The sequence below is a fragment of the Lagopus leucura genome, unplaced genomic scaffold, assembly GCF_019238085.1.
Source record: "Lagopus leucura isolate 7727_CA_CO unplaced genomic scaffold, USGS_WTPT01 205-4_obj-0_obj, whole genome shotgun sequence".
NCBI lineage: Eukaryota > Metazoa > Chordata > Aves > Galliformes > Phasianidae > Lagopus > Lagopus leucura.
The window spans coordinates 1,932-16,906 of record NW_024966775.1 but is presented as its reverse complement, the minus strand read 5'-3'; the positions used below and the strand labels follow the sequence as shown (position 1 = coordinate 16,906).

At 52.4% G+C, this 14,975-nt stretch overlaps 1 long non-coding RNA gene and 1 other non-coding gene across 13 annotated transcripts in view; both read left to right on the top strand.

Annotated features, from left to right (window-relative positions):
* Positions 1–2,741: 2,741 nt before the first annotated feature.
* Positions 2,742–14,975, top strand: part of LOC122192777 — a 13,930-nt gene continuing 1,696 nt past the window's right edge. Inside the window, exons 1-6 of one of the 12 annotated variants that reach the window (XR_006182703.1) lie at positions 2,742–2,906; positions 5,655–6,346; positions 6,435–6,523; positions 6,619–12,855; positions 12,948–13,061; positions 14,474–14,642. This is a non-coding gene — a long non-coding RNA (uncharacterized LOC122192777). Of the gene's footprint in view, positions 2,907–5,117; positions 5,516–5,654; positions 6,347–6,434; positions 12,856–12,947; positions 13,062–14,473; positions 14,643–14,975 lie in introns of all 12 variants that reach the window. The other 11 variants (XR_006182706.1, XR_006182707.1, XR_006182708.1 and 8 more) reach the window with 11 other exon arrangements.
* Positions 6,112–6,185, top strand: TRNAR-UCU. The gene has a single exon. It is a non-coding gene; the product is annotated as a tRNA-Arg (tRNA).

Sequence of the window (14,975 nt, the reverse complement as noted above, 5' to 3'; positions counted from 1 at the left end):
AAGCCTCGGCTCCTTCTCTGCTAAGCCAACCGTTCAGCAGGGACAAGCAGCATCTCAGGACGCTTTGGGGACGAAATCAAATCACATCTGTACGTAGCACCACGCACCGGTAGCTGGGGATCCTCTGAATAAGAATGGGAAATATAGAAAAACCTTCAAAAAAAGGGAAAAAAAAAAAAAGGCACCAAGAGCCCTAAAGCCTCAGCAGGGTTCCCACCGCACACCACGTCCCCACAGGCTCAGGATTCCCCATTTCTGCTCAGCCATGGCAATGAGTCCCTGCCCGAATTGCAAGTAGAAGGGTCTTGCTGCAGGAAATCTCTGCAGTGAGGGACTCCAGCCCTGTTCTGCTTTGCTGAACTGTGCTTGCCTTGTCCTCACCCCCCTCTCCTGCCCGTCCTGAGCTCCCCGCTCTGCTGCTCTGCTACTGGGGACAAATACAGAACAACAGTGGCACCAAGTGGGAACCTGTAGGAACACAGCAGCTGAAGCACAGAGTGCACGGCGTTGGGAAGGAGCCTTTAGAACTCTGGAAGTGCTCTCCTTCGGGTCTTCATGACTTCAGTATTTAGAGCCTAAAATCAGCATTCCTCCGAAGCCATTTCCCTCATTAGCTCTGGAATCTCAGATAGCAGGTTTTCCCCTCTTTTCTTGCTCCCAGCCTGCACAAAAAAGACCACATCCACTTCATTCCCCCCAGATAAATACCCAGGGCTGGAATTTAAAGGCCTTTGGATTCCACCCTGCAGCAACGAGCTTCATGTATGGAGATTCATGTCAGAGGTAAAGCCCACATAAAGTTTGCAGTCCCCTTCCTCCTCCAGTTGTTTCCTAGATGGAGGTCTGCCCTTCTGTAGCACCGTCATGCAGCCTGCTTTGCTCTGAGGAATCATTTGGCCCAATCCTACGCAAAGCAGATGCTATTTTTTGTGGTTTTTAGCCAGGCAAACTGAACCAGCAAAATTCTATTCAGGAAAGCACTGCTGCAGCACAGGGAGATTGGTCCAGTTCAGAAGAGCTTCTTCCATCCAACGTCCCCTCCATGCTCCTATGGAGTTCTACCAGTAGAGTTCTACCAGTAGAGTTCTACCTGTAGAGTTCAGCCCTACTCACAAGCTCTCCTACAGCAGCATCAAGTTGGTGTAAGAGATAATGTGAGGTAAGACCTCGGGGTGCAAAGGAGGGAAGGGATCCGTCCTCTCCATTGCCCTCCAGCCTCTGTGCTCTCCATGAGTCTTATGAGCAGTTAGCCTAGTTTTGTTTGGCTAATTAATGGAAAAGTGAAATCCTAACAGATTAAAGCTAACAACTGTGGCACGCTGTTAGAATTAAGTGTAAAATCAATGATTGTCGTCTTATAATTACAACTTGTTTGATTTTTAATGGTTTTAATGCATTCTGGTGTCCTGACATGAATCTTGTGCCTTTCCAGATTAAAAGCCCTTCTGTGACAGGCTGTAACCTTGCAGGCTGTAATTCAGATCCACCTCCTACAGCAGTGCCTCCCTGTCAGGTGCATGGGAGGAGAGCCAAAGGAACGTGGCAAGAAGCAAAGCCACTGCAGGCAAGGACAGAGGATGGGTGGGATGAGCAGACTGCAAACAGGTGAGGGGAAAATAGAGCTGAACACCTTTACAAACACACGCAGTTTGATACAACTGATCAGCATTGGGAGATAAAATAGTTAATATGCATGAGGGAGGTGTGACATGGATTGGTTGTGGCTGTGAACCCTGCTCAGCCTCCGGAAACATTGGCTTCACCCAAACTTTGCTCTTTGCTTCAGGAACTGGTGACACTTGAATCACCCCGGTGTCCCCATTGGGTGGTGGTGGCAGTGCCCTGTGGGGGCTGTGACAGAGAGCAGGACGGACTCCTCAGCAGGGTCTGTGTGATAGGACAAGTGGGAATGGTTTCGGGGAGGAAAATTTAGACTGGATGGATGGAAAAAGTTGATTGGAGTCGTGGCAGTGAGGCACTGGCACAGGTTCCCCAGGTTGGTGACGGTGCCCCATCCCTGGAGATGCCCAACGTTGGGCTGGATGGGGCTCTGAGCACCCGATGGAGCTCTGGGTTTCCCTGTTCTTTGCAGGGAGGTTGGGCCCTTTAAGGGTCCCTTCCAACTCAAAAGATTCTGTGATTCAACAGTGGCATCCCGTTGGGTGGCAGCAGCACCCCTTTGGGTGCCCACGATTTCCCATGGGACGGAGTCGATCTGGACGTGCTGATGGAGATGCCCATGAGGTCAGACAGCCCTTCGATGCTCTTTGCTTGCTCTGCATGACCCAAACCACATCTCTCACCCTCCCCAACCTCTGATGTAAGCGTGGAGGAGCAGATCCGGAACAGCCACGTATTTCTGGTTACTTCTAACAACTTTTTCTTTCCTTTTCCTATAGGGCCCGTTAGTGTTCCTTCAGAAAGAAAGGAGCACGAGGCCAGAAGCATGAATTAAAGCAAAAAGTGGGGCCGCAGTGGTGGGAGCGCGGTGCCCCCCAAGCCCACACGGCTCTTTGAGCCACGTCCCCGCTGCCCCCTCCCCTTCCCCCATCGTCTTTGTGTTTTTCCTGCAACCACCGCCTCCATCCCCATGGAAACTCTGGGGCCCCCCCCCCCCCCCCCCCCGGGCGGAAAGGGCAGGACGAGAGGGGACAAAGGGAGACGGGACGGAGAAGAAGAGGGGGGTGGAATCGCGGAGAAAAGGCAGAAAGAGCGGGGGGAGAAATGGGGCAAAAGTTGGAGGGAGAAGGGGAGAGGATGGGGAAAGGGTTTGGGGAGCCCGGAGGTGGAAAAGAAGAAAACAAAACTTGTTTTTTCTTTTCTACTTTCATTTTCCTGAAACACGGGAGAAAGTCCCGAAGTGCTGGGAGGAGACGGCGGAACTGAAAGCATCGGGCTGAGAGCGAGTGAGTGATGGGGAAACCCTTTGGGAAGAGCTGGAGCATCGATGGTGGCGCCGACGCGTCCCACCACGATGGGTTGGGGACGGTGGGGACACCGGGGGGGGGGCGGGCAGGCTGAGCCCACACAGCCAAGTGGGGATGGGAAACTGAGGCACAGCCCTTCCTGCTGCACGTGGGGCTGGGGACGAGGCGGGAGGTGCTGCTGGAAAGGTTGATTTGGAGAGAAAACGTGCTAAAATGTGGGGAGGACACGGTGCTGAGGCTGATCCGTATTCCTTGGAGGAGAGATGCCAGCTCCTCACATCTGCCTTCAAAATGTGCCCTGAATTTATGAATCATAAACGGCACCGTCCTCCTGGAGGCATCAATCTCCATCCTAGGCAGAGGTGGTTGTGGATCACACGGCATCGGTGGCACGCAGAGATTGCTGATGCTGCTCTTCTGCAAGGAGCAAAGGCAGAGGGACTTTTTGCTTTCTGGCTGCTTCAAAACCAAGTTGCCATTGCTGCAGAGCAGCAGGGGTGCTCAGAAACACCGTCTTGCCCATGAGGTTGGCACGAATGTGCCTAGAACTGTACAGCTGTGCTTGGGTGATGGTGGGGTGCAGGTTTGGATGCATTCTGGCAGACTTGGAGCGTTCATGTGATCAGGCGTGCTGAGGAACGCGTGCAGAGAGGATGCTGTGAGCCCCAAACGCGCTCAAGCTGTGCCTGGTCATCACTCAGGGCATAACATTAAACTTTGGAAAGCCCTTGTGGGGCGGAGAAGGGGAGTTTTATCCTTGATTCTTGTGTTCCCAGTCCTGAGGCCTGGAAGGTTGCAGCTCCTCAGCTCATGCTCTGCAGGACCACCAACCAATAGAGGAAAGCTGGGCAACCCCATCTCCAACAGCTGCTGAGCTCTGTGCTGTCCCACCCAGGCTCAGGTTTATCTTTTTCCCTCAGCTATGCCAAGGCAGCAGGGATGGTGCCAACCAGACCCGTGTTGTCCTCCAGGAAATGTCCCCTGTCCTCAGGTTGCTTTGCTGGAGGTGGTGACCTTGCGTTGGATACCCCAGTAATGCTTCCAAATCCTGCTCCACCTGCACAGCAGGCTCAAGGGGGGTTGGGGAGCACATCTCTGAGCTCTGCTCTGCAGGAGAAGGGGTTTGGATGTGGGGGTTTCTGATTGGAGTCTTTCTTTATCACCAGCTTGGTGACTTCTGGCTCTGTCTCATAATGAGACGTTGACGACGAAGGGGAGCCAAATGCAGGGGTTGCTGGTGCAGTGCCTTTTAGACACAAAGACATTGCAGTTTTGAGGACATGGTGATCAAACCAAGCGGCTGTGCTTGGGGCGTTCGATGGTTGGCGAGAGAAGGAAGGCAAATAAATCATTACAGTTAGGAAAAAAGAAAATAGGCAGCAAGTCGGAAGGATTTGGAGAAATTTGGAGCTGTCTATAAGGTGGGCAGTTATTTTGGTTTATTTTGGCTCCCTGGTATCATTGCACATGGTGTGCGTTCTTCCCATTTGCAGCAAACCGGGGCCGAGCTGGGGGATGATTTGCACTTTGTTTGCAGCTCTTTCATCCCCGTAACATTTCTGAGCACTGGGGACATGTTGTAAACACCTGACAGCATTGTAACTCATGTTGGACAACCTCATCTCTTCATCTAAATGGAGATGTGGCTTCGGTCTCAAAGCAGCTCATTGTCCTTCTCCTACCAATGGCTCTGTTGGCATTCTTGGCATCAAAAATGGTTGACCTGCAGGTGTGCTGGTTGCTCCAATCTCTTCTTTTGAGGTTTATTGCATTTGGAAGTAACAGAGGGACAGCCAACAGCTTGGGGAAGGCTAGAAGGGGCAGATTCCTCCCTGTCCCCATCCCCTGACCTGTGAGGCTGTCACCTCCCCAAGTTGGTTGGTTCCAGCATGAAACACGCGGTGCGGTCACGAGCTGTGTGAAATTTGTTTCTTCTTTTCTGTTCAACCTCAGGTCTTTATGACTTGGTCAGAGATTTATGAGGTGGCAGCCTTTAAGCTCAGCCCTTGTTCACCCTGCCTGTAGGCGTTTTCTTCATGCATCCTCAAGGTGGAGGTGGGGTTGTGGCGCTGCAGTTGGTTCATGCAGCCATTTATCTCAAGGGCTGTTGATTCTCTGGACACCACTTGCAGCAGAAAGGGTTTTGTCTGATAGAAGTTCAACCCTCGCCTTCCTCTCCTCTCTTTGCAGCCTTCTTCCAAGGAAAAGCAGAGCAAAGAGGAAGGGAAAAACTCTGGTTCCGATTTCCCACTCGCCCTACTGATGTTCTGCAGCCCTTCAGAGCACAAACCCTCAGCGCCCATTAAAAAGCCATTTACCCACTGAAAAGCAGGCGTCAGGACAATGGAAAACCCTCCTACGAACCACCAAGGGTGGAACCCAGTGCTTCAGTTTAACCTGGGAAGCACTGAGATGGCTGGCACTGCGTTTCTGCTCCTGCGCCGCATCGCCACACAGCCCGATTTCTCCCTCTTTTTGGGAGTAAGCGTTGCTCCAGAAACTGTGGGGTTTAGAAATGCAGGATGTGGGTCATCGCAGCAAGGAGGCAGAGCTTCACCTGTTGTGTAGTGGCTCGGAGGATGCAAAAGGTTTTCCTCGTGTTTTGACACCTGTATTTTTTCTGACAGAAGATGCACTTAGAGAAGAATTAAACACCCTCAATTGACTGCTTGCTTAAAATAAAAGACGATGGCTGCATTTTCTTTTATTTCTCTGCTTAAACCGCAGGTTTCTTTGTTCTTCACCGTGACAAGCAGAGCTTTCTTCCTTATTGTCACTGTTTGGCATCGTAAGCGGAATCTTCTTTCATCTTTTCCCCTGCGATGAGGATGCTGTGACGATGCTCTGGGAGAGGCAGCGATTCACTCTGCTCCAGGATTTAGCTCTGCCCTCAGCTGAGCCACAGATGCTGCGGAGAGGTTGCCAGGGATGCAGACACAATCCTACCTCCAGGTTTTTGCTGCATCCCCGCTGCTGAGCGAGATATGGATCATACCCGGGATTATCGCCCATCTGACTGGGAGGAAGGGATGCTGAGATGTCGGGTTGCAAGGGAGATGGATCTGGGCGCCAGGTTTTCGTGCCGTCTCGGTGCCGTGGGGTGGGAGTGGGGTGTGGGGACCCCCCCAGTGATGCGGGGTGCGGGATTTTTCAGTTCTGGTGCCGCTGCTGTGCTCACGGTGAGGTCTCTGTGGCGCAATGGACGAGCGCGCTGGACTTCTAATCCAGAGGTTCCGGGTTCGAGTCCCGGCAGAGATGATCTCCAGGCAGGTGTCTCTTTTATTTTACGTCTATTCCTCCATAAATCCCCATCCTGCTCCTTTACGACACCCCAGAAGGCTTCAGGCGGGAGATGATGACTTTTGACGGCGGCGTCTCGGCCGCTGACGCTCGCAGTGCTCGCGTGCTCCCCATCCAAGGTGCGTTTCTTCCACCATGTTCCCCTTCCCTCGTTCTTTTCGGTAGCTCCTGGGTGCTTTGATGTTTTAACCCTGTTTGTTCCCCCAGTTCTGCTTGTTGGACCTGTCTGATGCTTTAAGCAAGCTGCTGTGTTTCCAGTAGAAATCCGGTGGTCAGGCAGTGGTTTGGAACCTTGTGTTGGTATTTCGTTTGATAAGTGTGGCTTGTCTTTCAAATATATGGACAAAGGAAAAACAACAGTAGGTCGATATTCCGAGTTCTTACCTTACAGAAATCTTCTGCAAATGCCCTTATTTTTCATGTTTTCATGTTGATGATGCACGTTTGCTGGCAGCCACCTCCATATCCCCATGGAGGTTCATCTTTGTAAGTAGCAAACATTGACGAAAGACAAAGATCCTGACCCTACAGTAGAGCTTCTTCCCCCTCTGTGACCTTTGAAGACTTTTCTCCACTTGAAAAGTGGGTTTCTTTCCATTGGTGTCAGCATAGAATCTCCTTCTGGGAAGGCTAAAAAAAAAAAGTCCAAAGAAATAATGTGCATGACCTCAGGGGTTGGATGTGAATAGAGCCCAAAACAGTGGGGAAGGAGGGCAGGAAAAGCCTTACATGAGAAGGTTCCATCACAGTCCCATTCCTCTGGATGGAGGGGTGAAAAAAATATGAGTGCCAGAGCCCCAGCTCCATGTCCAGCAACTCCATCACCCTGAGCATCTCCTATGGTGAGTGCTGAGAACTGCTCTGTGCTGTCCTGGGACAAACAGCCCCGTGCGTATGGGAGGCAGAACTGTTGGCTTTGTGGGCTGAGCTTTGGGGAAGGGGCTTCTTGTTTCCATATCTCTTCAAAGTACATCTTCCTAAAGAAGATGTTCCAACCTCTGCAATGGGCAAGGCTGCCTTCAGCTAGGTCTTGGATCTTGGATCTTACACCTCTTCCTGCATCCTTCCAGCTGCTGCCACCAGAACCTGGCGATGTCCTGATGGCAGCAGCTGGGAGAAAGGCAGAATCTGAGTGGCTGGGTGCAGGAGTTGGGCAGAACGCGCTCAGCTCTGAGGTCCGTGAGGGTGGTTTGTTTCCCAGGTGTCTCCTCACTCTTCTGCAGCCCTGTCAGAGCGCTGCTGCTGCTGGCAGCGCTGGGGATCCTATTGCTGGGGGTGGTTGTTGTCCATGTCCTCACTGCATGCAGCAGAGAGCCAAAAGGAATGGAGCACCAAACTCCCATGGAAGCATCTGCATCAGTCGTGCTCCAGGAGAGGATGTTTGAGGCTGTCCCTGCAAGGGCACCCAGGAAGTGAGCTGAATGAGTGTCCCCGCATCCTTCCCCCAACCTGACCTGTCCACGTTGCAGTAAAGAGATGCTTCCGTTGGTTTTACTGTGTACATTGCCCAATAAAGCATTGCTGAGCATGGGGAGTACCAGACGCCGTGACACCCCCAGTACAACTAAACACCCGAGCACTCTTCCCCCATCGCTTCGGCACTTCTTTTGAACCGTTTTCCTCTCCGCACTAAGCCGAGAACGCACCCGCTTGGCCCTCCCAGCGGTCCTTTCGTGCTCCCGGGTGCGTCTGATTGGTGCAGCGCTGCAATATATTTGCATGGCCACGCCCTTTATAGCCGCGCCCGTCCATCCCGGCCACCCGGAAGTCCCTTTCCTCCCATTGGAGCCTCTCTGCCCTGCCGCTCTCTATGGTCAGCGGTCTTCCACGTGGCCCTACTTGTTCTGGGGGACCCCTGGAGACCCACCAGGTCCTCCCCGCTGTTCTTGGGATGCCTCCATGGGTGGGACACCCACACTGCTCTGTGCAGCAGCGCCAGGGCCTCACTGCCCTCTGAGTAAAGAATTTAAGGTCCCTTGCAGCCCAACCCCTTCCGTTGTTCCATGGTTCCGTGGTTTCTAAGGCCCGTTCCAACCCAACCGTTCTGTGATTCCATGGATCTATGATCTTCCAGATCTCTTCCCACCCAACTGTGCTGCGATTCCATGGTTCTGTTGTCTTTACAGTCCCCTCCAACCCAACCCCTTCTGTATTTCCGTGCTTCTAAGATCTTTAAAGGTCCAAGGGAGGAACGTTATGGAGCTCCTGCAGTAGCTGCGCACCACTGCTCTGCTGGTGTTGGCTGATCATTCACCCTCTGGAGGTGAAGCTGTGCTATCAGTCGCTGCAAGCCAAGGCAGTGCCAGTGGCATCAGCAAAGTAAGAAATATCCTGCTCTGCTCCGTGCTCCTTGGACCATACTGGGAATGCTGGTCTCGCTTTTTGCCATTCAGAAAGGCTGGAGATGGACTGGAGAGGATTCAAAGCAGAACCGTGGGATGCTTCAAGGGCTGGTGAGGGGCTGGACTTGTTCAGCCTGGAGAAAAGGCTCAGGAGACCTCATCTGTGTGTCCCAGTATTTGATGACTGTCTGCAAAGGAGTCGGACGCTCCTCATTTACAAGGAACCATGCACAAAAAAATGGGAAATGGGCACCAGTGGCACTGGAGGAGATTCCAGTTGGTCCCAAGAGGACAATTTTGTCACTATGGTAACATGCAGACGCTGCAACAACTCCCCAGGGCCATGGTGGAAACTAATACTGGAGAATGTAAGGTTTGGATACACAAAGTGTTGGATGCTCTGCTATGGGATGTGCTTTTATCACAATAGATTGGACCAGCTGACCTCTGAGGTCCCCTCCAACCTGAGCTTTGATTTCTCCCGTCTCTCTGATTTCTGTAATTCCTATTAAACCTCACAGTGTTGACTCCTGGCATCTCAGGACAACCATCCTTTGGGCTGTACCAAAGCATCTCCATTAACATCTAACAATGTACAGAGCTGGGAAATGGCAAAAATCTGCTTCAATCCCCAAAGCTGCTGAGATTTTGCTGCTTAGAGACAGAAGTGGGGCCGGGCAGGTTCGCCCCATCGGGATAACAATGCTGTGCTTTCCGTGCAGGCATTGCAATCAGCAGTGTGCTTCCACGCTGTCACACACAACTGAGACAGAAAGTCAATTGTTAGTCACTTTATTGGCAGGAGTTCATATTTACAACAGAATAATAGGAAGTAGGAAAGAAGCTAGTCATTACAAAGCTCCTCAGTGTTTGCACAGCTTTTATGGCTCAGGATGGCATCATCCATCTGCCGGGGGGGGGAAAAAAATCTGTGTATAAAATCACAGCCGTACTAAAAACAGAGATGACCGCTTCGTGCAGAGGATGTAGCTTCCAATGCAGTGACGGTGTTCTTTTCTTCGTCTCAGCCGTCGTGTCTGCAAAGAGGGGAAGAGGTTAGGAAGTGATTCCCATGTCCTCCCATTGTGTGTTGGATGGACTCGAGGCCGTGGGGGAATTCAGAGCACACCTGGATGCCAACAGGGTTTGGGCTCCGGGGTCGTGGAGTTCCCCATGCTGGAGGCTGCATGCAGAGTGTGGGATGGGTGGGTGCTTTGGGAAACACCCTAAAAGTCCCTTTGGCTTTTGGTTTTTACACAGTTCCTGTGGTGATTCACGCTTCTTTGGCTGTCGTTAGCGCAGAGCTGGGTGCCCAGAGGTCTGATGGTTGTGGAAAGGTGCTTCAGAGCGCTGCTGCTTCGGAGAGAATTGCGTTTTGCTGGCTTAAAGGGGTGCTTGGAGTGAGTGCTTGGCTTTGTACCTTTGGTGCATCATAGCAGGAGGTGCAGGAGGCTGAGGAGGAGGAGCAGAGGCAGATGGCACTGCAGGGGTAATCCCTCCGCGTCCAAATATTCCTGGGAAGTCAATGAAAAGAAATGGGTCAAAACCAGCATGGTTTGGAGCTGTGTTGTGCGGTGGCAGAATTCATGCCCTGCCCAACTGCTCTGCCTTCATGCTGTCCCCTTGCTTAGGCCTTGGGGAAAATAAATGTGCCCAGGAGTATCTTCGTTGGGATAATCCCTGTTGGGAGTGTCCCTGTGGGGAGCTGGGAGCATCCCAGTTGGGGCAGTTTCCATTGGGAGCATCCCAGTTGGGATCATTTCCATTGGGATCGTCCCAGTTGGGGCAGTTTCCATTGGGAGCATCCCAGTTGGGGCAATCTGCATTGGGAGCATCCCTCGGGGGACTCTCCCTATCAGAAGCTTAGCAAAGCAAAGACCTCCAGTTTGCTTAGAATTTGGAAGAGTACCACCATCTTTCCCAAATCTCTTCCCCAAAGCAATATGGTGCTCAAAGGGGCGTTCAGGAAGAATCACAGCCTGCATGCAACAGCACATCACAGCTGCGGCGTGGATGCATTCCACCCAAACACTTCTGTGTTGTCCAACAGTTGCAAGTCAACATTTCAAACCCATTTCTCACTGCAGTGGAAGAACCCTTTCTACTTTTTTTCAGTAATACGAAGAGGAAGTCCGACTTACCTCACCTTCATAGTATGTGAGCACCGTGTACACTGTGGGCATTAGCGTGGTGTTGTCATAATAGTACTCTGCAGTGGCATATAAGTAATCACCTGGAATGAAAGCAAGGCCCCGTGAGCCCATTTTGCATCTACATCCAGTGTAACCCATTGGCTTGGCGGGATGCAATCTCATGTGATGATGAGAACTGCAGGGGCCAGACCAGCTCCATCAAAACAGCTCTGGATTGTCCTTTGAATCCTCTTTCCTACCCCAGCTCCCCACCCCACCTCGCTTTCATCGCTCAATTTGCACAAAATTAGCCCAAAACGAAGATTGCTTACTGTAGTGAGATGCGTAGTCGTATAAAAACTTGGTCATTTCCTCGTCTCCTATCTCAGCATTTCCTAAAAAAAAAAAAAAACACAAAAAAAGAAACGCTTTGCCTTCCCCCCTGCACGGAGCTCTGTGGGATGTGGTTTTGCAGGAATGGTTTCGCTGATTTATTGGCTCTTTGTGCAAAAGTTGCTTCTCCCCCCCTCCCCCCGTGGGAGTAACGGATTCCCAATCTGGTCCGTAATTAAATCAAGGTCGTGGAACAAAAGATATCAAGTTACGGGCTGGCCGCCGCGTCGCGTTTTCCTGTATTTTAGGGACGGATTTGAAGGAAAGGAGCGGAGTAATGGGGGCTGTGGGGCTCATCCCCAGTGCCCACATCCATCCTGGGTGCCCTCGGGGTGCTGCGAGCGCTCACCTGGCATTTCCTCCCTGCCAAGCCACTATAAATGGACGCACACACAGCTCAATCCAAACCACGGCAAGCCCCCGCTCGTTTCCCTTCTCCACATCGGACTTTTGTATACAGGGAGCCAATTGGGAATGGACGATTTGACACCCATCACGTTAAGGTTGCATGGGGGTTGGTAGCTGCCCCTCTCTGCCCTACAACCTCCCCAGCCTGGACCCAGTGGTTCTCAGCGTCACACCCCACCGTTAGGGAGCATGACGACTCTGAATCCCATTTCCCTGCCTCTAAAGCTGCTCACATCCCATCAATCTCCAGTTTTTGGAGCTCCATTTCGCTTCATACCCACCCAGCCGACATCCTATGGCCATGGGAAAAGCTGTGCTCCTTTTGGCTCCAGTTGGATAAACTCCCAGCACTTTCTCCCCACGCATTCTGAGAAAGCTATTTGCTGTATTTACGCTGGAGCCACGCTAAGAATAATACGGGAAATAATACGGGAGTCACAGCGAGGAGCTTTCATCCCAAAATCCCATTTAACCCCTCAAAGGACACCCAGCTCCATTCCTTGGCTGCCTGGGAAGCAGGAGCAGCTCTGGGTGCTGCCACTGCCCAACTTGACTCCAGTTCTGCCTTCCCAAAGCACAGCTGGAGCAATCCTGCCTTTTCCCTCGCCCTGTTTCTATCTCTCTTACAGCTCTCAGCTGTACGGAGCGTTCATTTGAGTGCAGTACAGCAAGCATTGCAATCTATCAAACCTTGAGCACACGCTTTGCTGTGACCCAGAGCTCCCAGCTGCTCTCAGTTCGCCCCCCCAGTTGCTGAGAAAACACCCCCAAAACCCTTCAGCCCCGCACAGCATCTCAGCATCACAACCACCCCCAAAGCAGCAAATAGGAATTTGTAAGTAAAAAAAAAGAAATGCCTTTTTACCCAACGTAAAATGAAGAAGGATGAGTGATGCCCATGCAAAGTTCATCATCCTATACGTCCCGGCGTCGCCTTCGGACGCTGCTCCGCACTGCTCAGTTCCTTCAGACGTCCCGGAGCTGCAGCCCAGAGGCAGGAAATGACACTGAGGGGGGTTGGACGAGCTGCCCCCGCACTGGGATGTAGGATGTGGGACACCGGGACCCCCGCACCACGCAGGGTCAGGTTGGGCTGTGGGCTGTGCTGCTGAGAGCTGCTGATTTGGGGCCGGAGCTCTCAGATTCGGTTCCCCCTCCCTTCAACACTTTGGGGATTTTTATTTTTATTTTTATTTTTTCTCCAGCTGTCATTTCGCTTCCTGCCTCAGTTTCCCTATCAGAAAGAAGAAACGTGACCAGCTGCAGGCTGAGGTTATCTGAGTCCCGTGGAGCAGAGGAATGCCTTCTTTTGGGGAGGCTCTTTGCGCATCCACACATGCGGTGATCAGAGAAGTATTGGCATCAGTTCCTTTTTTCCCCTCTCGTCTCTAAAAACAAAAACCAAAACAGGAAAAAATATATATATATTTTTTTTTTTTTTGGAGGGAAATACGAGGGGAAGCAAAATGCTGCTGCTCTGCTTTCTGGGGTGGACGGTTCAGAGCCTTCTCCAAAAAGGCAACGGAGCGCAGGCTGGACTCAGGAGGAGGGGAGAGGAGGTGAGTGCATGGGGTGGAGGTGATGGAGAACATCCTGGGGGCTCCCAGAGCAAACTCTGTGCGTTACACAGCGGGGAGAAGTGGGTTTGATGAGAAAGAGATGCAGTTCTCATTGCTTGTGCCCTCATTGGGATAGGCACGGCGATGGGCGCTGCGCTGCGCTGGCTTTTGGTGTTGCACCAGGTTTGGGGGTGCAATGGGAAGGCATCCCAGCGTCCCCAAATCCATCCATCCCCAAACAACCCCCCCAGCACCCCCAAACCACCCCCAAGTATCCTCAAACCCCCCCACCAAGCATCCCTGCAGCCCCCAAGCATCCCCAAACCCTCCCACACGGCCCCAACCCCCTCTATCATCCTCAAACCCCCCCACCAAACCCCCCAAACCTCCCCACATCCCAACACCCCACATCCAAAGATCCCAACTCCCCTCCAAACGCCCCCAACCCCTCACTAAGCATCTTGACCCCCCCTAAACATCCCAGCTCCCCTCCCAAGCGTCCCAAACCTCCACCCTCAACAGCATCACGACCAAAACTTCAGCCGCGGCCAAAAATTGATATCGGATTCCAACAGGGAGGAATCCCAGCAGGATGGGGCTGGGAGCTGCGTCAGCAGCGTGGGGAGCCAGAAAAGAGTTAAAACGTTGTGTTTTTGGAGCTGGTGGGAGGATTCTGGTAGCTTTCATCAGAAGGACTGACGGGGTGGGAAGGAGGGTTCCTGGCAAAGCCTCAAGGCCGGATTCCGAGGGATTTTTGCTGGCTTGGGGCTGTGGTCGTTACAATCTGAGGATGTCACGATTACAACTCAACATGCAGCACAGTGCTGATGGGGGAATTGATGAAATTGGGATTTCTTTGGGGCAGTAGGGCAGTGCACAGAGCCTTGGCATCACATTTGATTTGAGGCTGAGTGCATCGCTTTCCCTGCTTCACGATGCAGATGCAGAAGGAGCTCTGTGCCCAGGGCTTGCACAGGATGCACCCAGGGGTTGCTCTCAGCTGCTGCCAGTGCCCCCTATGAGAACAAAGCCCACAGAGCTCCAGATCTGCTGCCTCTCACCCAGCACCATTTTAGCTTACAGCACTCATGCAGGTCTTCTGGCTGGAGGAACCCAGCACTCCCTCTGCGCTTTGGGTTTTAGCCTCTTCCCTTGAGGTTCATTCTTACCCAATTGTAACAGAGAACAGCAGCATCATCCAAAGGGCAGCCAAGAAATGTGGCCAAAGCCAACATTTTCCCCATTCCCATTTTATGTAAGCTGTGCACTTTTAGGTCTTTTTTGTGCGTTAAAGCTCCAATGCTACAAGCAATCTGCAAAAGGTGGAGAGGCAGCCAAGGGTGGGAGCAACGTTTTGTAAGGGACCCCCCAGGACCATCGGTTTGAGTTGTGGCTGGGGCTCTTTGCTGCAGATGGAGCAGGAAGGTGTGGACGATCCCATCCTCTGCTTGAAGCATTGCATCATTTCCCACCTTCCATAGGAGGAAGCAAAACTCGAAGGGAAATTAAAATCACGGGCAAATGAGGCCGTCCTGCTCACAATGAGATTAGCAGGATTCCTGAGGAAACAGCCACTGTGGGGTGAGGTGGATGGATGGAGCTGCTCCTATGGGACACAGCAGGGAGGAAAGCCAGAGCTGTGATGGGATGGGGATGGGGATGGGGGTGGGGGTGGGGATGGGGATGGGAACATGGGGATAGGGATGGGGATGGGAACATGGGGATAGGGATGGGATGGAGGTGGGGATGGGGATGGAATGGGGATGGAAATGGGCACATGGGGGTGGGGATGGAATGGGCATGGGATGGAGATGGGGATGGGGATGGGGATGGGGATGGGGATGGGGATGGGGATGGGATGGAGGTAGGGATGGGGATGGGGATGGGGATGGGGATGGGGATGGGGATGGGGAT